This window comes from Eublepharis macularius, chromosome 16 (assembly GCF_028583425.1).
Source record: "Eublepharis macularius isolate TG4126 chromosome 16, MPM_Emac_v1.0, whole genome shotgun sequence".
NCBI classification, from domain to species: domain Eukaryota; kingdom Metazoa; phylum Chordata; class Lepidosauria; order Squamata; family Eublepharidae; genus Eublepharis; species Eublepharis macularius.
In genome coordinates, this window is record NC_072805.1 from 14,983,710 (window position 1) to 15,007,105 (window position 23,396).

The window sequence follows — 23,396 nt, forward strand, 5'->3', positions numbered from 1 at the left end:
ATATCTCAGTATTGGCATGACCCCAATCAGGTAAGTGTCCACCCCCGCAATCTCCAATGGCATTTCAGCACTGAGCTGGCAACCCTAGGCTCATATAAGGCAGGTCCTTCTTTAAAGGGATGTGGCTCAGTAGTGGAGTGCCTACTTTGCAATACAGAAGTTCCCAAGTTCAGTCCCAGGTACCAGGATCAGGTATGAGGTGATATGAAAGACCTCAAAATGAGATCCTGGAGAGTCAATACCAGTCAGAGATGCAGAGGAGTTAGCCGTGTTAGTCTGTAGTAGCAAAATCAAAAAGAGTCCAGTAGCACCTCTAAGATTAACCAACTTTATTGTAGCATAAGCTTTCGAGAATCACAGTTCTCTTTGTCAGATGCATGGAGGGCAAGAAGAAACTGGTCACATATATAGGTGGAGAGGGGAGGGTGGAGTAGATGCACAGTCAGAGTAGACAATGCATTGATAGACCAATGTTTTGACTCCGCATAAGGCAGCTTCCTGTGTGTTCATTTCCAAAAATGAAGTCTCCCCTCCATTCTCTCTCACATAGAGAAGTTGGAGGGGGTGCTTGCTCCTGGGAGGGAGGGTGGCGTTGAATAAAATCCCTGGCTTCTCTTCTTTTCAGCGTTCATACTTGGCGACATTCACATAAATGGTAGTAACAAATCAATCATCCTGAACGATTCCATAATCTGTCTAGCAAACAGAGAGAAAACGCCAGGCCAAGCATTTTGACCTTTGCTACAGGGAACACATTTCATTTCTTCAGAGATGCCAACTGCTCTCAAAAGCTCACTTAGTATATCCATTTGCCCTTTTGCTTTGGTCCAAGTTTTTTTTTCTGTGAATTGGATACAACACAGGATATGATGGGGTTGGGGGGAGCGTAGGAAAAAAAATACAAGTCCTATTCCACCTAGGAAGAAAATCCCTCTGGTCTTTGTGACTTCGAGACCAGACCATGCATACAAGCAACTATTTGTAGGGACCCTACTGAACAGCAGGCAGTTGGAGAAGGTTCTTGGCAGTATCACCCAACAACAACAACAACATTCAATTTATATACTGCCCTTCAGGATAACTTAATGCCACACTACGAGCAGTTTACAAAGTGTATTATTATTATCCCCACAAGAATCACCTTGTGAGGTGGGTGGGGCTGAGAGAGCTCTGAGAGAGCTGTGACTGACCCGAGATCACCCAGCTGGCTTCAAGGGGAGGAGTGGGGAATCAAACCTGGCTCTCCAGATTAGAATCCTGCTGTTCTTAACCACTATACCAAACAGGCTCTAGAGGATGCTGGGCAGCAACATGGGGCTGTGTATGACCCTAGGACCGGGATCTTTGGTTATGAAGCAAAGGGCCCCAGAGCAGAGCATGTCAAATATAACACACACACATATACAGAAATAATAATCACATATTCCCAGTTTCTTATCTCAGTTCTCGATGTGAATTTCTCTCAATGACAAGGAAATGTTATATTTCCTATCCTTTCCCTTTTCTGAGTGGCAGCTTGCATTCTTGCCACATTGATTTATACTTCCAGGTACTTCCTTACTTTTTAAAAAAAATCCCTGCGCCATAGTTCACAAGGACCATAAAATTATTTTTCAGTCAGTGAGTCAGTCACTCGTTTTATATTTATATCTCACCGTTCGGCCTTTCATGAGGCCCTCAAGGCAGCTTATGATAAAAACAAGAATATTAAATACCAAACTGCCTGATGTCACAATAAAAGAAAAGAAAATATCAACAAACAGCTGGACTGCTCTTGCATTACCTGCTTCCACTGGAAATCTCTTTCTCCTCTGGTTCGAGACAGAATACAGGCCCATCTATCAGCAAGACTCTCTTCCCGCAAAGTGTCAACCATTGTCCTCTTTGGGGCTGGGAAAAATAGCATGAGGCAGCAGCCACCAAGGAGAAAGAACTTGCCCCCTGCTTGGAAGGACACGACTTAAATGGAATGGCTGCTGATGGTGTTGGAACATATTGAAAAAAAAATGTGAAGCTCTTGATTATCTTTGTACTTGATTATTACTACATTAATAACTGCCAGGATGAAGATTTGAAACAGGTGAATTTGCTGCCTTCCCGTCACAGTTATTACTCTTTACATAGAATTTTACTTGTTGGATCATCCTATGAAGAATTTTGAACTTTGGTATATATTGCACCATTCAGAAAGATAGCATTTGAATGATAAAATTGGTTACTTGTTTAGACATTTTTTTGTCATCTATAGGCACAAGCACTTTATTTTTATATAAGAAAATTGTTATATACTTAGCATTTGGCACTTTGTTTGCCTATTGCAAAAGAGTTTTGATGTGTTGCCTTTCACACATGTAACCATAATGGAATATATGCTTTTAAACATTGCATATAAAAAGAATTTTTGAAAATTGTAATAAATTACTTTTATTGTGGCATAAAATATTCTATATAGTAAGCATATCACGGCAACTGTTGTTTTTTGTATTTTGGAAGGATAATATCAGCAAGCCACTCACTTCCATAGGGGAGCCACATCTTCTGCTATGGGGGATACCTTCCAACATCGGCCCCCATTCACTAGTTTGGGGAGGGATTGGGGGCAGGGCTCGCCAGCATTGCACCAATGTGTGGCATCACTTCTGGTCCAAAGCTGGAAGTGACATCATTGCACTAGGATTCATCCAGAATTCTTTACGGTTTAACCATACAGTTTTGGTAAAATCCTAGAAAGTCACCCCAACATTATGATGTTGCCTCTGGTTTTGCACAGGACTGATTTTGCCAGCTGTGACTGACAACTCTCAACTCCTGTTCAGATTCTTTTTTCCTTGCCATTTCTGTTGCCGAAGTTCTTCAAGCATTTACTTGTTTGTTTATATTTTTATGCCTGCCTGAGACACCTTACAAAATAAAACATCATAAAAATACAAAACATTAATAGTCGTTAATAAAAATGGAAATCACTGAGCAGTTTGTAGAGTTTAACAGTTTCTAGGCTAAAAGCACAATAAAAAATAGTGTTAGTAGATCAAACCCTTAATAAAAAAACTGGGTAAGCAGAAACATTTTGGTCTGCACCTAAGAGAGAGTAGCATAGGCACCAAGTGGGCATAAAGAGGAAGAGCATTCCATTGATGCAGGGCCACTACTGAAAAAGCCCCGTCTCCTGTCACCAATTGCCTTGCCTCTGAAGGCTGGAGCATAAAGAGCCGGTCTTAGCAGGTAGGTTAGGTGGGCAATAAGGTAGCTGTTAGGATGAGCAATATGGGCAGAAGGGAGAATAGAGTCCCAGCATCTCAGCAAGTCCCTTTTTTGCATTCCTGAATTTTTAGACTGGGGCTGAGAGGATAGAAAGGGGGGGGGGTGCTGATGAGACAGTGTGCTGTAGGTTTTCTGGATGCTGCCATCTTTTATATTATACCCCTCAGATCTACTTAGGGTTGCCAGCTCTGGGTTGAAATATTCCTGGAGATTTGGGAGTGGATCTTTGGGAGGGCATAGTTTGGGGAACGGAGGGAGTTCAGCAGGAACGTGATGCCGTGCAATCCACTCTCCAGTGCAGCCATTTTCTCCTGGGAAACGGATACCTGTAGTCTCGAAATCTGTTGTAATTCTGGGAGATCTCCAGGCCCAATTTGGAGGTTGGGAATGCTAGATCTGCTGCATAGTGGTGGATCACTTTGAGAAGAATGGGCATTACTGTGGTGGTGGAAGGAAGGTTCATTTTACAGCGCTTGATGCATGTTCAATCTCTGGCCCCTTCCAAGAGAGGTTGATGAGAAGGTTCTCTTTGATTTCCCCTCACTGACCTTGATGTTGTGCAATACCGTGCCAATAAAAAATAAGGTCCTGTTGATTTATGATCTACTTTAGAAGACCCTATTGATCTGTCCAGCACGACTGAAACTTGGTTGGTGCAACCTGATAATTTCCTCTTGTAGCAGAGAACCCCGTCCATTTAAGCAGTCCTTCATCATCTTTGCCAAACAAGGACCAACCGGTCTACAGAAACCTGATAGATAATAACAATAATGCAATTTTAATGAAAGTGCCAATGCAATGAGTGCAACAAGTGCAAGTTAAGTATTCCAATATATATACTCCAAAAATACTAGGGACTATCCATCTGCACACATGTAGCCCCAATGCATGGAGTACAGTCCATGCAACACATGTATAATAACATGCATATAAATACCGGAAGAAACTTACCAATGCTGGTTAAAATGCTGTTTGGAGAAGGTGATGCAATAGAGGAATAGCTTGATAAAACAATAGACTGCGAAACGGGCTGTCTAAATTGCTAGCGCACCCGTTGCCAACAGCCCAGGAGCTTCCTTATTGACCTTCTGGCTCCCATCGGACCCTCTTCGCTCTTCATTGGCAGGTTTGCCTGCAAGAAAGAAGAAACAACCCGTTGGAACTGTACATTTTGAAAGACGAACTTTGTATTTATATGCATGTTATTATACATGTGTTGCATGGACTGTATTCCATGCATTGAGGCTACATGCGTGCAGATGGATAGTCCCGAGTATTTTTGGAGTATATACATTGGAATACTTACCTTGCACTTTTTGCACTCATTGCATTGGCACTTTCATTAAAATTGCATTATTGTTATTATCTATCAGGTTTCTGTAGATCATTTGGTCCTTGTTTGGGAATATTTTGTTTGAAACCCGTCCCTACTTGTTTGTGATACTTCATCATCTTTGACCTGAGGGAGAAGGAGCGAGGGCAGCTAATATTATCCACGAGTCTTTCTCCTTCTACAGATTCCTGGTGGAAATGGTGCCCAGGATTGATTGTATTGTATGTTTAGGCTTCTGCCAGTTTCCTATCTGCCTAGCTTATCAGTCGGGTGGAGGTGATCTTTAATTTGGTGAAAACTCCTTGGGCGATTGTCCTGAGGGACTTCAACATCCATTCAAAAACCTCCTTGTTGGCCATGCTCAGGATATAATGTCTGACATGGCAACTTTTGGACTGTCCCAGGTTATTTGGGACCTACCACACAAGAAAGAGGATTATGTCAATTTACTGTTTTTGTTCTAAGCAAGTTTCTGATGATCTTGTAAGAAAGCTTGAGATCTTGCCATGTTCAGAACATTTATCTGCTAAAAGCATGGTTGGTGGCATCTCACCAGGGTAGGCACCAGGCTATAATGGTCAAGCCCAAGAGACCATGAAGTCTACTTGGATTCCAGGATACTCTTCAGAATTTTAAGAATCTGGATAGCGATTCTACAGAAGCCTTTGGAACACTGGGCTGAAAGGGACAATTGATAGAGTTTATCTCGGTATCCTTTCCCTCCCTTAACTCCATGATTTACTGAAGAGATGGAGGAACTTCCAAGAACTGGAAGAACTGGAACTGGAGAGCCAGTTTGGTGTAGTGGTTAAGAGCGCGGGACTCTAATCTGGAGAGCCGGGTTTGATTCCCCACTCCTCCACTTGAAGCCAGCTGGGTGACCTTGAGTCAGTCACTTAAGAGCGGCAGGACTCTAATCTGGAGAGCCGGGTTTGATTCCCCACTCCTCCACTTGAAGCCAGCTGGGTGACCTTGGGTCAGTCACTTAAGAGCGGCAGGACTCTAATCTGGAGAACCGGGTTTGATTCCCCACTACTTCACTTGAAGCCAGCTGGGTGACCTTGGGTCAATCACAGCTCTCTCAGAGCTCTCTCAGCCCCACCCACCTCACAGGGTGATTGTTGTGGGGATAATAATAACATACTTTGTAAACCAATCTGAGTGGGTGTTAAGTTCTCCTGAAGGGCGGTATATAAATTGAATGTTGTTGTTGTTGTTGTTGTTATCATCTTCAGTGCTGCTGATGGCAGACTAGCCCCTTTTCAAAACTCAGAGGAAACATTTGGAATGTCTATTATTTGTATGTTCAAAGGTTCATTACCTCCCATTCCTCGCCCCTTTGTCTCTTTTAGCTACAAACCTTTCTTGTTCAAATGGCTTATTTATTCCTTGAATTAATTAGTCAGCTTTCTGCAGGAAAAAAATCTACTGTCAGAGCAACATGGAGTAATTGAATTTAGGGAAGAAGGAATATCTAAAAAGATGCAATCCTCCAACAGTTACAGAGTCCCAGTGAAATCAAGGGGATTTAAAGGTGTTGCGACTAAGTCTCATTCCCGTTATCTTTCCCTGGGACTTTGTCTCAATTAACCTTTGCTGAATTGCACCCAACAGAGGCAGCAAAAGAAGAGCATGGCTTAAAGCAGTACTTAAAACAAAGCCACAAAGAGTGGCAGCCACAAAAGTCAGCCAGATTTGGGGGGGGGGGGGCTTGAACAAAGAGGGGAAAGGAGAATTGAGAGATTTCTTGACAAATCTCTCTGGGCAGGGCATTCTGGAGAGTGAAGCACCCAAACATGAAAAAGAACATGGATTTTTTGAGGAGGGTGTTTTGTAATCCCCTCCAGTACTAGGACTTGTGTTACTGTTCTAGGAACCCACGGTAATGATGACCCAAACCAGCAATTTTCATATATATTTTCAGTTTTGGTAATTTGGAATGCACACCCTTAGTTACCTCCACAGAAAAAAACCCACCTAGAGCTATATAAACTAGGCATGCCATGTATTGTCGAAGGCTTTCACGGCCGGAGAACGATGGTTGTTGTGGGTTTTCCGGGCTGTATTGCCGTGGTCTTGGCATTGTAGTTCCTGACATTTCGCCAGCAGCTGTGGCTGGCATCTTCAGAGGTGTAGCACCAAAAGACAGAGATCTCTCAGTGTCACAGTGTGGAAAAGATGTTGGCAGGTTATTTATATCTACTCAGGAGATATAAACTCCAGACTGCACAGGGAAGCCATTGAAATTCACAAGCATAAGCAAAACTTCAACAGGAAAGAAGAAACCTTAAGAATGAACAGAGCATGGTTTCCAGTTCTGAAAAACACCAGGCTAACAAAACACTCTACACCCGACAATAGCCCTGCAGAGAAGATTAGCACATCAAGTACCAATCCATATGCAAAAGAACCTCCTCAGGATACAGTGAAGCCTCCCGCCATTAGCATTCCACACCCTGGGAAACTCTTACAGGATGACTCAGCTCAACCCCACCCCTCCTGAGTAGATACAAATGACCTACATCTTTTCCACGCTGTGACACTGAGAGATCTCTGTCTTTTGGTGCTACACCTCTGAAGATGCCAGCCATAGCTGCTGGCGAAATGTCAGGAACTACAATGCCAAGACCACGGCAATACAGCCCGGAAAACCCACAACAACCATAGGCATGCCGTGTTTAAATGACTGAATGAATAGGGTTTATTTACCACTGCTGTATTTCTATAAACATTTAAATGTAGAAGCCTTCAGGAGGAATGAATGGGTAGATACCCTCAATGAATGGAAGTGTGCTGGCTAAGGGGAGGGGGAACAGCATCCTTGCCACTGCTGTGCCAGTGGGCAGTTCACTCACATCTGGAGGATGCAATCAGTCCCTTAGGAGACAGGAGCAAGGCAAAAAGCCAGACTGAAATTAGCAACCTTGAGGTAGGGGGTGGAGTTCTCCTAGAATCACAAGTGGTCTCCAGACTACAGAAATTAGTTCCCCTGCAAGAAATGGCAGCTTCAGAGAATGGACTCTATAGTATACTATATAGTCAGGGCTCATTTCGAGGGGGAACACACAGGAACACAGTTCCGGCAATTCCCCAAAGAGGTCACATGTCTGGTGGCCCTGCCCATCTGACTCTCGGCCATTTTGGGCCCGTTTTGTCCTGGATTGGGGCTGAAATGGCCCGGATCAGGCCTCTGACAGGTGGTGGATCACTCTCCTATTCAGCATTTGGGGCTCCTTTTCAGCTATTTTCAGCCCCTTTTTGCCATTTTGGGCCCAATTTCGGCCCTGAATGGCCAGGAGGGGCTGAAAATAGCCAGGATAGGTGATGTCAGGGGGTGTGGCATATGCAAAGCAGTTATACTAATGACACATTTCTGGTGACGTCAAGAGGTGTGGAATATGCTAATGAGTTATGCTAATGAGTTCCTCCAGCTCTTTTTCTACAAAATGACCCCTGCATACAGTCTAGGAGAAATGGAAGTCCTAGAATGATATCACATCCTGGCTGAGCTCCCTCCCTTCCCCAGACTCTGTCCTCCCTAGGAACTGCCTCAAATCTCCAGGAATTTGCCACACTGGAGTTGGCCGCAATAGGCCAATTGCCGCTGAGGCATTTAATAGGCAGAGAAGTATATGCCCTTGCACTCTTCCTTCAGTCACACAAATATCATCTTAAAGTGGGAACGCACAAAAGGATTCGTGCCTCAGAAGATAGGTGGTGAGTTTGTTAATGTTTAAACATATAAATGATGGACATTTTAGTAGTTTAAATGGTTGCTTTTTAAAATGAAGTGTATATCCCTTGTGGGGGGAACCCTCCATGCCCTAGAATCATAGAATAATGGTGCTGGAAGGACCTTAAGGTCATCTAGTCCAACCTCCTGCACAATATAGGAAATTCACAGCTACTTTCCCCCAGTGACCCCTGTTCAATGCCCAAAGGAAGGCAGAAGCCCTCTAGGATACCTGGCCAGTCTGGCCAGGAGGAAAATTCCTTCCTGACCCCCACTGACATCCCTTCAAGGAAGGTACGTATGAAGAACCGGGCAGTCTCCAGATCTTGGGAGAGGAAGAGGAAGAGGGTGACTTTGTAAGCTGTGGATCACATAGAGAATTCCTCTGCTTTGTCAATAACTACAGTTGCCAGGTCCCCTTACCCTCCCAGCAGGAGGGGGAGACATAATTCACCTTTCCTCCATTTAATCCTCCTAACAACCCTGCATGGTAGGTTAGGCAGAGAGAGAATAGCTGATCCAGGGTCACTCAGCAAACTTCCTGGGAGAGTAGGATTTGAACTTGATTCTCTCTGGTCCTTGTCCAATGCTCTAAGCGCTACACTGGAATTGAGAGGAGAAGCTATAGTATATTAAAGAGAACTGAGTACATTAAGTACATTAAAGAGAATTGAGAGGAGAAGCTATAGTACGTTAAAGAGAATGTACTCTGTGCTTGCTTAGAAACACTCTTAACTTGTATCTTCACTTCCCCTTTGCGGGTAGACTGGCAGTCTAAAGCAGAATGTAATGGTCAGTATATGATCTAATAGCACAACGTGAAGAGAGCGCAGTGAACAAATCAGATTACCAAGAGCGTGTTCAGCTCGCTGAGCCATATGCATTGTTTCTGTGCTATCTGATACCTTACTCTTTCCCCGGCAGCGGCTGCTGCTTTGCGCCATTTCTGTTCTGCTGCGTGGCCTTCGTAGGCAAAATTTGCCTATGGGCTGAGGTGACCTATGTCATTTCTTTTCCGAATATCTCTGATGTCATCATGCCAGCCGCAATCTTCTGCCCCTGACAAAGCAAGATCGATCTTCACAGCCAGTGGGATTAAACAGCATTGGGGACAAATGAGGCCAAAGCTTCTGTGGGTAAGGAAGAAGGAAAAGAGTGACGCAAAGAAGATGGAAGCCAGGGGCACGTCCCCTTGGGGATATGCCAACTTCAATCAGCTTTGTCAAAGATGAGTCAACTCCCCAAAGGGCAGAGGATTTCCTTTATCGCATTTACAGTGGGCAGTGCCGGAGGTGAGCAGTCACCCTGTAGCCCAGCTGGTTCGTTCTTCATCACCTCCACCTGTTTTCACCCCGGCATGGCTCCTTCACGAAATCCTTGTAGCTCTGCCTCAGGCTACAGCATCCTTCCTGCGGGATTTAGCTAGACATCAGCAAATAGCCAAATCTGATTGGTTGTAGTGAGCACACCCAGCATGGGATCCCTGATTGGCTGGAAAGACATGAGGAAGAATGAGACAAAGAAAAGAATAACAACAGCAATAATTGCACTTATATACCGCTCTTCTATATAGGTTAGTGCCTCACCCAGAGCAGTGAACAAGTTAGTGTTATTATTATCCTCACAATACAACTGGGGCTGAGAGGACTGGCTTACCCAAAGGCCATCAGCTGAGCTCATGGCAGTAGTGGGATTCGAACCAGTAGAGTGCAGATTTGCAGCCGAACTACTTAACCACTACACTACAGCAGCTCTCAGATACTGCATCAAAAGGGAAGGATAGCTGTGAACAATGACACAAAACGGGCAGGATAAAAGAGTTTGGACCACTCAAAATCCTTGCCTTCCAATAGCTAACATTCAGCTCAACCCTAGTTTTGGCTTGCCCCTGAACTATCGTGCTCCGTCTGTCCTCTGTCATATAGCTTACCTAAACAACTTGCCTCTGCATTGTAAATACCCACAGGATTTAACACTGCCGGTACAATACCAGTATAATGAGACTCAAAATCCATTTTTTAAAGAAATCCAAGTACATAAATTCTCAGCAACAAACACAATTGCCCCACTTTGTCTGCTGTATCCCATTCTGATGTCCTGGCTGCGGGCATGGGGAGACGTGATAATTTTTCGCAATGCAAAATGGGTTTGCAACCTTCATCGGAGGAGCCAGCCGGTGCCTCATTTCCATACAAGCGGCTCTCAATTACCTCGGAGAACTTTCCCCAACATCCAGTTTATTTTCTTTAGGAAGGAAGATGCTTTGGGAGTTGATGCCATTATATGCTCAGAAATGGCGTGTGCTATTAAACCAGTACCACTTAAATCCGAGGCTGGGCTAAGAGCCAACTTCTGTCTTTTAATCATCACGAACACACCTGCAGCACATAATAATGAGACGGGGAAAAAAATACCACCCTAAACAATAAACAGGAAGTTAAGAAGTGGGAACAGAGCTAGAGAAGGCGAGAAACTAGCAAGGAAACTATTATTTTATTCCAGAGTGGGAAAGGAAGACAGAAAGGAAATCTTCATTCTGTAAGGCAGTACAGCCATTAGCAGCGGGGATGTGGCTGTCATTCCTAAAACGATACCTCCCCTGTAGACAAGATTAGGTGCGATGACCATGGACTTCATATCAGCATCTGTCATGGTTGGGGGAAAGTGCTGTCAAATCACAGATGACCCCGTAGGGTCTTCAAGGCAAGAGAGACGCGACCCTGGACTTCCTTGGGGTCTCCCATCCAAGTATTAACCAGGGTTGAATCTGCTTGGCTTCTGAGATCGGATAAGATCAGGCTAGCCTGGGCCATCTTATTAGTCAATTTAAAATCTGTCTTGATCCTGCTGTGAGGGCCTGTGTGACAGCTTCACACCAACAATAGTTACTGCTGGATGCTGGGCTAGCGGATGGGGTTGGCTCAGCCAAGGGATGGGGGGAAGGAAAATGAGAGGAGAAGGGTTGTCCGTTCTTCCGTTCCTAACTTGCTATAGGTGCTAGTACTTGCATATTTCATCCCTTACAGATGTCAATAACTTCACCTCTCTCTCTGCTTATCTGTTTTCATCCTGCATTCAATTTTACATTTTGCCTGTCTAGCAACTGTTGCGGGGAGGGTTGCCAACTCTCAGCTGGGAAATCCCTGGAGATTTGGGGACAATGCCTGAGGAAGTTGCCTACAGCCATACCACCCTGGACATGCCTGATCTCGTCTGATCTCGAAAGCTAAGCAGGGTCGGGCCTGGTTAGTACTTAGATGGGAGACCGCCTGGGAATACCGGGTGCTGTAGGCCTGAGGAGGGCAGGGTCTGGGAAGGGGAGGGACATTAGCTAAATATAAGGCTATAGAGTCCACTTGGGTTTCCAGGTCCCCTTACCCTCCTGGCAGGAGGGGGGGGACCCAGCACTCACCTTTTTGTTGTGCTCCCAGGGCAGCGCCATTATGTCACTTCCAGGAAGTGACGTTGTCACGCAGGCCCAGGAGCATGTGCGCACTTCACAGTGGACCAATTTGTGCCCCAAAACAGGCCTAATTTGGGCCACTGCAAAGCACGGGAGCACTCTTGAGGTGGTGCAATGATGTCACTTCCGGGAAGTGACATCATTACGCAGGCCCAGAAGCGAGCCCAAGAAGCCTGTTTCCTCACCTCCCCCCTCCCTGCCCCGCCAGCCAAATGGATGATGGCAGGGGGAGAGGATGGGAATGGGGGATCCCCTGTCCCCCCCGGTGGACCTGGGATCCCTAGAGTCCACCATCCAAAGCCACCATTTTCTCCATCAGAACCGGTATAATTCGCCTTGAATCTTGGTGAGAAATGTGGTCTATAAATAATGTAAATAAACAAACAAATACATCTCTGTGGTCTGGAGATCACTCATAATTCCGAGAGAACACCAGGACTCACCTGGAGGGTGGCAACCCTAGTTAGGAATATCTCACACCCATTTAGAGCAAATGGAGGACTCTCTGGATTGGGTCTTGTTTTGGGTCAGCCCATCTTTGTGACATTCCCACCCCACCCTTTTCTATTGTGTAAATGGGTCAGCCTGATGGGTTTATGCTCCAGTGCATCAGATGAAATGACCTTTGGCTCATGAAAGTTTGTTCATCTGGAAGGGACCATTGTCTTTAAATACAGGCATGGTCCTCCGGAAGATAATAGCTGCACTTTCAGTCTGCCTACTCTTTGCTTCCTACCTTCCAGAAAAATTAGATTTCTTTTACTGCTGCACCTTTTTCCACCTCTTTCTCTCTGTCTGTCACATACACAGCCAGGACATTTCAAAGGATATGCAGGGAGGGGGAAGAATGAGTACGGGAGCAGTTTGTTGGAGTAGCTATGGACTGGCATCAGGTGCTAGAAACACAATCCTAAGCAAGCTTACAGCCTTCTAAATCCATTGCAGTCAGTGGACTATATTGTGTTGCAAATTGCTTGGATTGTAACGTGAAGGTCAAACCCCACATTAAAAATGCCAATGTGAGGGTTGGGTTGGAAATTTGTCATTCAAAACTTGTGCAGCAAATTCTGGAAGAATGTGCTCGGATTGCAAATACCCTGTCCCACCTTCTCTATGTGCTACGGAGGAGGGACCTCTCGGAGAGACCTGACAGGTGAAATTCCATTTATTCTGGACTCTCGCCATTGAAAGCCAGTCACCTTCTCTTTTGAGTCTCTTACCCCACAGAAGGGAACCATTTGTTTGCATGCGGAATGGAGTTTCCCTATCTGGCCGATTCATAAGCCATTTCCAGACTGACTTCAGCGGCAAGATGCAGATGTGTATCGATCAGGCCAGCAGTAAGGAGCAAACGGAGTCAATAAAAGTTTGCACGAGAGCATTTCAGCGGTCAGCAGGAACCAGCTTCCCATGATTATGACTCTGAAGTACTTTTGCAAATGAAATCCATCAAAGACCACCAAGGAGTAGCGGTGAAAACTGATGGAGGGAAGTGGAAATTCCCAGCAGGGGGACTTCTAAATGCAGGAGGGCTCCAAGGTCTTGCCAACTCTTTTGGAACATAGGAATCTCAATGGAAACACTCCGGTGCCTAAAGTACAGGGCTTCCAGTCTGAATGCCTGCTGAGATTTCATTTATTTATTCATTTTCTTTATTTTCTTCACTTCTACCCTGTGGGGAACCCGAAGCTGCTTCCAATGTTCTCCTCTGCTCCATTTTTTTCTTCACAACAACCCTCCGAGATAGGTTAGGGTAAGTGTGTGTGATTGGCTCAAGGACACCCAGCAATATCCCCTGGCAGAGTGGGGATTCGAACTTGGAGCCCTCAGATCCTAGTCCAGCACTCTAGCTACTACACTACACCAGTTCTCTAGGGATGGGATATTCTTATTCAACTGTGATAAAATGCACATCGGATCTTGAAACTGTTGTTTCAGATATCCCCAACATGAGATTGGTGCTCCTTTTTCATTTGTCTCTGTGCTGTCAATAAGTGAGAATTTTGCCAGCTGCAAATATGGGTGCATTTCGACCATCATAAGGACTACAAACTTAGATGCAATTCATGGTGTTATGTATTGCTTGACTAGAACGAAGGCTCCTGAGGCCTACAAAGTAGAGATGGGCACGAACCAAAATATGAACCAAAATCCATGACGAACCAGGCCGGTTTGTGGTTTGCGAACCAGCGGTTCGCCAGATCCCATTTCTGACGAACTGTCATGAACTTTAGGCTGGTTCATTTGGTTCGGGTTTTGGTTCATCACTGCAGACAGCCTGGTGCCGATCAGTCAGTTTCCTAGGCAACAGGGGATGGACTTCCTGCCGACCTTCTGCTGGCCCAGAAGTGACGTTTTTCTGACCTGGATGTGACGTTTTCATGAACCAAATGAACCAGTTCATGAACCGGGGGCAGGTTCATGAAAGTTCGTGGTTCGTGAAATTTGAAAACCACTAACCACATGGTTCATTTTTTTCTGGTTTGTACCCATCTCTACTACAAAGCTATTGGTGTTTGGGTGCCAGCACAGTCAATCAGAACTGTTGCCTTGTAGCCAAACACTGTGCTGAAAAATAGATACTTGTATATAGTTCCTGCAAACAAAGGATTCTAGCTGTTTTCATTGTATTGTCGAAGGCTTTCACGGCCGGAGAACGATGGTTGTTGTGGGTTTTCCGGGCTGTATTGCCGTGGTCTTGGCATTGTAGTTCCTGACATGTAGGTAGATACAAATGACCTACATCTTGTCCACACTGTGACACTGAGAGATCTCTGTCTTTTGGTGCTACACCTCTGAAGATGCCAGCCACAGCTGCTGGCGAAACGTCAGGAACTACAATGCCAAGACCACGGCAATACAGCCCGGAAAACCCACAACAACCATGTTTTCATTGTGTTGGTTGTTGTACAAGTGGGTGTAGTTTCTACAAGTATAAATTGGTTACTATTGAGCCTGAGGCTTCAGTCTGTGTGCTTCTAGTTTTCAATAAAGATGCTTATCATAATGAAGAGCTGTTAATCTCAATATACAATACATAGGATGTCGTAACTGTTCATGTGGGGGGGGGCAGTGCACCTCTCCCCAAGATCCTGATTTAGCATCTTGCATAATACTTGGTATCTGAAGAAGTGAGCTGTGACTCACAAAAGCTTATATCCCACCACAAATTCTGTAGGTCTTATAGGTGCTACTGGACTCTTGCTCTTTTCTACTGTACAGACCAACTAACATTGGCTACCCATCTTCATCTATCTTGCATAATACTGTTATCCAATCTCAGCCATGGAAGAAAGAAAGACGTTTCATTCTGTTCCCGTATAAAACAGGAGACGAAGGCGCACCAATTTATATCTGATAAACAGGCCGGAAGATGCCCATTTAACTTCATTAGAGCTGTTTTGTGGGCTGCCGAGCAAAACAACACCCTTTCTGTATTATTCTCACATGCAAATCACACAGATTCCAAGTGCCGTCACTTGGCAAATTTTAAATCATAGGTTTGTTGTGATTAGGGCTTTTTTTCTGTGAAAAGAGGTGGTGGAACTCAGTGGGTTGCCCTCGGAGAAAATGGTCACATGGCTGGTGGCCCCGCCCCCTGATCTCCAGACAGAGGGGAGTTTAGATTGCCCTTCGCACTGCTGAGCGGCACGGAGGGCAATCTCAACTCCCCTCTGTCTGGAGATCAGGGGGCGGGGCCACCAGCCATGTGACCATTTTCAAGAGGTTCCGGAACTCTGTTCCACTGCCTTCCGGCTGAAAAAAAGCCCTGCTTGTGATCATCTCTGTACTCTTGATCTTCCTGCAGCCTGTGTTGCTCAACAAAATCATTTGATAAGCCCACAACCCTCTTCAACATGAAGCAAAGCCACATTTCAGACTTTGCACAAACATTATCTCTACCAGTGACACATTTGTAACAATCCACTCCTCTGCATTTATCATCCGCCATCAAGGATGTGTCAAGGAGGGTTATTGTTCAGACCCACGTAGAAAATTCTGCACTTAATTGTTCACTGCCATTTTTTTTCTTTAACGGCAAAGGAGGGTGCAAACATGTCATAACAATCTTGGAATTAATGAGCTCAGAGAGAGAGAGAAAAACAAAGACACATTTTCAATGATTTATTATTAAAACCTTCAGTAAAAACCGAAGTTGGATTTTCCTATTAACACAATTGAGAATTTAATGAGCTTCTTAATTTATGAGTTCAGTAAGTTTCTCTGATTTGAATTATAAAACTATCATGCAAGCTACACTCTAATTGCCCAAGTGTGTCTGAAGATGACAGTTTGTTTAGCTTTCATTCCAGCATCTAATCTAAATAAATTAACAAATGGGAGACGATCTCTGCCGCAAGTCAGAGTGATGTAAGTGAATAAATGGGTTTTTAAAACAATGTGATCAAATCCACATTATTAAAATGATAGTAAACTTACTGGGGATACTCAAACACCCGCCGGTTCAGCTCATATCTTGTTCACAAATAATGAACCAATTTTTGACAGCCTGTTTTTCTGTTCATTGACCCATTCGTGACTGTTGCAGGTTGATTTGGCTGTTGCTTCCTGACTGTGCACATGTTCTTTGCACATGTTCATTCTCACCCAGCTGGATTTACTACTCCCTGCCGCTGCTCTACTTGGCAGGCAATTGTTTAAACAGATAGTTAAATCCATCACAAATCATATAAATCAGTCCTAAATACATTCTCTGTTTGTTTGTTTTTTAAAGCCCTACTGTTGGTGTTTGTCTAAGCCAGTGTTTCCCAACATTTTTTCCAAGGAGGAACCCTTACATTATTTTTTCAAAACCTAAGGAACCCCTTTGTATGAAAACATTTACAGACCAGAAGAAGTTGATGGCAGGGAACATAATTCAATTACTGCTAAATTATTGTCGTTTGTATTGTCAGTGCTCTGTAACAATACAAAATGAGCACACAACTAAATATAACCTTAACCACTGTAATATTTTGAGGGATATTTGATGTTGTTGATGGCATTTCAACATCTTTATTTATTTATTCCACAATTACTCACAGAACCCCGGATGATGTCTTACGGGACCCTGTTTGTGAAACACTGGTCCAAGCAGTCCTTAGCAATGTTAATGGATGCTAATTTGTGTGGATCAGCAGCAGGGGAGCTTCACACATGAACAGTTTTACAAAAACCTGGTGCAAACCTGCTCAGTAGACTGTCAAGTCATTCGATGCTGAAATGAGCACACCTGGTGATCAGCTCGTGTCTAATTGTCACAGTTCAGTATGGTCGGGTCAACTTTCAAAACATTTGGGGCGTCTCTAATCGGAAAGCAATATAATTCATCCAGAAATGGTGTAACATGTTCTCTGCTGCTTCGATCCAAAGACAGACAAGCAGCAACATTTTTGATTTTTTTTCTGTCTTCAAAGGCAGCCCAAAACAGACTGTGTTGTCATCTAGAAGAGAGTAAGGCATGAATGTCTGTGGAAGTCACTTTTTGTTCTTGTAGTGGGTACAGTTGGTGAATCAGCCTGTGGTATTCAAAGACACTTCTAGCTGGATATTTAACACAGGGCCAGATCTAGGGTTGCTGGCACCCAGGGCAACCCAAGTCCAGCCCTATGCACGTGCACGCAGCGCACGCGCACGCTCCCAGTGCTGTGTGATGACATCACGTTCATGACATCATCACGCAGGGCAGAGCGCACCACCCACGCGACAAGCCAGCTGCCCCAGTGTGCCACGGAGCTGAGGCTCCTAGCTACCCGTGCTGCCACCACCAGCTCCGCGGTGCACTGGGGCAGCTGGCTTGCCATGCAGGCGGCATGCTGAGTGATGGGGCAGCAAGCTTGTTGCACTCCCCCTGCCCTCGGGGCAGGCAAATGGTGTGGGCGGGCTCCCAGCCCTTTGCTCAGCCACCCACGTGCTCCCAGCGGCTGGCAGCTGTGCCCGGCACCCCCTCTTTGACGGTGCCAGGGGCAGACTACCCCCCCTGCCCCCCCATTGATCCAGCCCTGATTTAACAAGAAGAAGAAGAAGAAGAAGATTTGACTTATATATCGCCCTTCAGGACAACTTAATGCCACACTCACAGCAGTTTACAAAGTGTATTATTATCCTCATGGCAATCACCTTGTGAGGTGGGGGAGGCTGAGAGAGCTCTGGAAGAGCTGTGACTTACCCAAGGTCACCCAGCTGGCTTCAAGCGGAGAAGTAGGGAATCAAATTTAGTTCTCCAGATTAGAGTCCTGCCGCTCTTAACCACTACACCAAACTGGCTCTAATGGTTGTTAATTTTTTTTCTCATTTTGATGTGTCATGATTTTATCACATTTTATTCTGCAAGGGGCCGTTTTCACACTACTAACCTGCTCCCGTAACGTTGCGAAACATTGCGCAAAAACTGCGGAAGATAGCGTCTTCTCGCGAGAGCTTTGCGCGATGTCGCGCAAAACTCACGCGAGAAGACGCTATCTTCTGCAGTTTTTTGCGCAATGTTTCGCAACGTTACAGAAGCAGGTTAGTAGTGTGAAAACGGCCAGGGTCTCTGGAAGGCAGCAGATAAATTTTCTACATGAATAAAATAAATGAATATCCACAAATGCTGCATGGAGATTCCAGAATGAAAGCTGGATGATCCAGAAGAAGTAGGTTGTCAGGTTAGGAAATTCCTGGTGATTGGGGTGGGGGGAGGGGAGCTAGGGAGCACAGAGAATGGGATGGGGAAGGATGTCGGCATCAGCAAGGTATAATTCCATAGAGTCCACTCACAAACAGCCATTTATCCAGGAGAACTTATCTCAGTAGTCTGGAGATCAGTTGCAATTCTGGGAGATCCCCAGATCCCACCTGAAAATTGGCAATCCTAATCCCCCCTGCAAATCACATTTTTCAGAGGGAATGTCTTTGACCTTGCTACATAATGGCCATTTTAGGATTTCATGGCAGGCAGGCAGGCAATGTTGGGCAAGTCAGAAGCGTAAAGGCCTGATTTAGGTGCCACGTCTGGTTGTAGGAAAACAGGCCCTTTACCTTTTTATGCTGCTGAGATTCCTCCAAGAAACACCCCTCCACTTAAAAAAAAGTGTAGCATCTGCTCCTGCTGTCTCTTAACTTGCCGCAGACCAACAGATGACCCTCTCTTAGCGGACGGGGCAGACGCGGTTGTGAAGAGCCATCGACAGCGAATGCGAGTGATTCCCTGCCCCTTGGAGGGGTGCACGGAAAGGCCGTTACAGGAGAGAGAGAAACTGCCTCGCCTAACAATGCAATTTGTCACTGCCTAGACTCGTCAGTGATGGGGGATTATAAAAGAGACCATTCAAAAGGTTAAGGATTTGTCTGCAGGATCTGAAACGGATACTGAGATTTATAGCTCTCACTTGGGGAGGATAAAGGTTTGCGGCTGTGATAGAAAGGAGCTGGCAAGGCTTTCTCCCCCCCCCTCCTCCTCGCTCTTGCTGTCATCAGCCTTAGTCCTCATTAGAAAGACCCGTCTGCCAGATTTCTCTTGAGTAAATCTGCACAGCAGAGCTGGCCCGACTACTAGGCAAACTTAGGGCCCCAGATTTTTAGGGGTGCCAAAAAGATCCTCTGCTGGCTTGAAGGGAAGCTTGGCAATAACTGGTCTCTAGAGTCTTGATATACTTTTACTCTGGTCTTGTATAGCTACCATGATCGAACATGAAGGGCTTTGGCTTATCTATTTTAATTCTACATCGTTCATTTTGAATTCCCAGTAAGTAAAGCATTCATTCTAGAATGTCTCATTTTTCTCTCTGTTAACTGGTGGGTGGTACAACAAAGTCATAGCTCACTAAGGGGACCAAAAAAACCTTGGTCCAGCCCTGAGCATTGGCACAGAGCTAAACCACACGAGACGAATTACATGCGGATGCTCAAGTGAAGGGAGATGCAATGTTAGCCAGGAAGCATAGTTTGAATTTCATCTCTCTCTACAGAGCTGGCAAAGATCACTCCTCAGAAGGTTTGTTAATTTCCTCTCTGCCTCCCCAAAGGCTCTGTCAATTATTAACAAGCCCTCTGAGGAATGATCTTTGCCAGCTCTGTAGAGAGAAGTGAAATTCAAACTATGCTTCCCAGCTTACATTGCATCTCCCTTCATTTGAGCATCATCGTGTAATTCATCTCATGTGGTTTAGCTCTAAGCTGGATGGATATTTGCAAGAGGTGTATCAGAGTGGTGGAATGGCATGCTATAGTCCAGTTTTGGAAGCTAAGCAGATGGTGCTTGGGTGGGAGACCACCAAGGAAAACTCGGGTTGCTCTGCAGAGGAAAGCAAACCCCACCTGTGCTCCTTGAAAGACCTTTGCTAGGGTCACCATAAGTCAGTTGCAACTTGAAGGCACATGCATATATCAGAGTGAGCCAAGAAGGGGATCAACACAGACTGATTTAGTATCACCAAGCAAGGTTCATGGCAAGTGGAGATTTGAACTTGGGACTCTTCAGTCCTAATCGAACACTTAGCATTGAATATCTCTGCCCACTACACCATAGTTATAGGGTGGCTGCTTATGTATGTTGCCTTATACAGAAGTTGCCTTATACTGAGACAGAACGTTGGTCCATCAAAATCAATATTGTCTACTCAGACTGGCAGCGGCTCTCCCAAGTTGTTAGACAGAGATCTTTTACATCGATGTATTGTCGAAGGCTTTCACGGCCGGAGAATGATGGCTGTTGTGGGTTTTCCGGGCTGTATTGCCGTGGTCTTGGCATTGTAGTTCCTGACGTTTCGCCAGCAGCTGTGGCTGGCATCTTCAGAGGTGTAGCACCAAAAGACAGAGATCTCTCAGTGTCACAGTGTGGAAAAGATGTGGGTCATTTGTATCAACTCAGGAGGGGTGGGGTTGAGCTGAGTCATCCTGTAAGAGTTTCCCAGGGTGTGGAATGCTAATGGCAGGAGGCTTCCAACTACTTCCAACTTCCAACTACTTTGTCAGACTGCACAGGGAAGCCATTGAAATTCACAAGCATAAGCAAAACTTCAACAGGAAAGAAGAAACCTTAAGAATGAACAGAGCATGGTTTCCAGTTCTGAAAAACACCAGGCTAACGAAACACTCTACACCCGACAATAGCCCTGCAGAGAAGATTAGCACATCAAGCACCAATCCATATGCAAAAGAACCTCCTCAGGATACAGTGAAGCCTCCCGCCATTAGCATTCCACACCCTGGGAAACTCTTACAGGATGACTCAGCTCAACCCCACCCCTCCTGAGTAGATACAAATGACCTACATCTTTTCCACGCTGTGACACTGAGAGATCTCTGTCTTTTGGTGCTACACCTCTGAAGATGCCAGCCACAGCTGCTGGCGAAACGTCAGGAACTACAATGCCAAGACCACGGCAATACAGCCCGGAAAACCCACAACAGCCATCTTTTACATCACTTACTACTTGATTCCTTTAACCAGAGCAAACAAGGATTGAACTTGTGATTTCTTGCATCCCAAACCAATGCTCTACCACTAGAGATGGACACGAACTGAAATACGAACCAAAGTTCCTCACGAACTGGGCTGGTTTTTGGTTCGTGAACCGGCAGTTCGTCGGAGTTCATTTTTGACGAACCGCAATGAACTGCTATGATTTTTAGAGCGGTTCGTATGGCTTGTTTTTTGGTTCGTCACTGCAGACAGACTGGCAGTGATCTATCTGTTACCTAGGCAATGGCAGGGCGGGGAATGGGCTTTCTACAGACCTTCTGCAGCCCCAGAAGTGATGAACCAACAAACCAAACAAACCAGTTCACAAACCGGGCAAGATCATGGCGGTTCATGGTTCATGGTTCATGAAACACGAAGAACCACAAATCACAATGAACCACCATTTTCCTACTTCATGCCCACCTCTATCTACCATTGAGCCATGGCTGCTCCCCTGAATGCTTGAATGATGGAACAAATAGCTCCTTAGGAGAAGACGCCAGTATCCGTGCCTACTGACTTACTACCACCAATGAAAGACAGCTTTGAGGTTCAACTTTGGATGCAGAGTACGAGAATGATCCTATAGATGAAAATAATAAAGTTACCTCCTGCCCTTTGGTTTCCAATTTGCCTTGGGAAATCTAGTAACGTCTAGCAACCGTTCTCTGAGCATGGGATAAAAACAAGTATCATAAGAAGACTGATGAGGTCAACCATGATCAGTGGTGCTCACTGTAAATTTCTTCCTGAGAGTCCTATGGACTATACTGTACTACAGTGGCTCTCTGATTAATAATGCTGCCCCTACAACATACAGCCCAGACCTGGATGGCCCAGGCTAGCCCAGTCTCATCAGATTTCTGAAGCTAAACAGGATTAGCCCTGGTTAGTACTTGGGTGGGAGACCACCAAGGAAGTCAAAGTCCAGGGTTGCTATGCAGAGGTGGGCAATAGCAAAACACCTCTGTTCATCTCTTGCCTTGAAAATGCTATGGGGTCGGCTGCAACTTGATGACACTTTACACACACACACAACTCTACACACACACATCATAAGGCTGTCGTAACAACACACGATCACATTAAATGTATTTAAAGCTCTGGATACTTTAAATTGCATTACAGAAATGTTTGGCTTGGGCTAGATGGCCTTTTAACTTGGAAGAATTAAAAAGAATTGCGTAGACTACCGAATGTGGTTGAATGACGAATTCACCCCTCCGACCCCCCCCCCCCGACCCCCCACATCTGCAATATACAATTTTATAAAAGCTCATAAAGTTGCCTTTATGGGTAGCCAAGCTGTCGTCAGCATTTTCCTTTTTATATCCACCTAATGACATTTTAAAGAGCTGTAGATCTGCAGAAATCAATAAAGAAATAATGGGCTACAAGGGAAAGCGTAACCCAGTTGGTGCCTTCAGTTAAAGTAATTTGAGCACATTATCCAAAGTTAACCATCGTTGCAGCGCAAAACTCATCACAATTCACCCAGCCCAGTGGGGGGTGGGCCGGCTCATCATTTTTTCAATGCCCAGCAATGCCTCTAATCAGTCTTTACTTCTGAAGATGCTCTGCGTAGCCAAACCATTGCCTCCCCTTACAGAGCACTCTTAAGCTGGGACACCCTTTTAAGTCCATTGAAGTCAATGGGCATTGAAGCATGTAAAGTTGCTTAGGACTGACCTATTAGTCAAGAAATATCTATTGTCCTGACAGCAGCTTTCCAGAGTCTTAGGCAGAGAGAGGGTTTATTATTGATCAAAACCATTATGACCAGAGATGATGGGGACTGAACCTAGGTGGGCCATACTGCATGCAAAGAAAGCCCTCCCTGTGGTTGTCTTCACCTAATAAATACAAAGGGGATACTTCTGGTGTAAGCCCCCTGAAGGACCCAAGATGGGAGATCATTCCTTCAGTGTGAGATACATACATGATGGAGGCATCTCTTCTCTTGCACTTCCGCCTCCAAGACTTCCTCTAAGGATCTGGTTCATTCATGGATACCTGAGACCTTTGTCTCTTGCAAGAGGCATTAGATGGACCAGCTGCTGGTTGTCTTGTCCCCCCATTAATTTAATTTAATTTGTAAGATTTCTTTCCTGCTCTCCCCACAAGCGGGCTCAGGGTGGGTTACAACATTATATAAAGGTAA

At 45.1% G+C, this 23,396-nt stretch overlaps 1 protein-coding gene and 1 non-coding gene across 2 annotated transcripts in view; both read left to right on the forward strand.

Annotated features, from left to right (window-relative positions):
* Window positions 1–23,396, forward strand: part of CHST8 (carbohydrate sulfotransferase 8) — a 319,244-nt gene that overhangs the window by 260,435 nt on the left and 35,413 nt on the right. The gene's annotated exons all lie outside the window — the stretch shown is intronic.
* Window positions 11,503–11,621, forward strand: LOC129344347 (5S ribosomal RNA). Its single transcript, XR_008598379.1, has one exon. It is a non-coding gene; the product is annotated as a 5S ribosomal RNA (ribosomal RNA).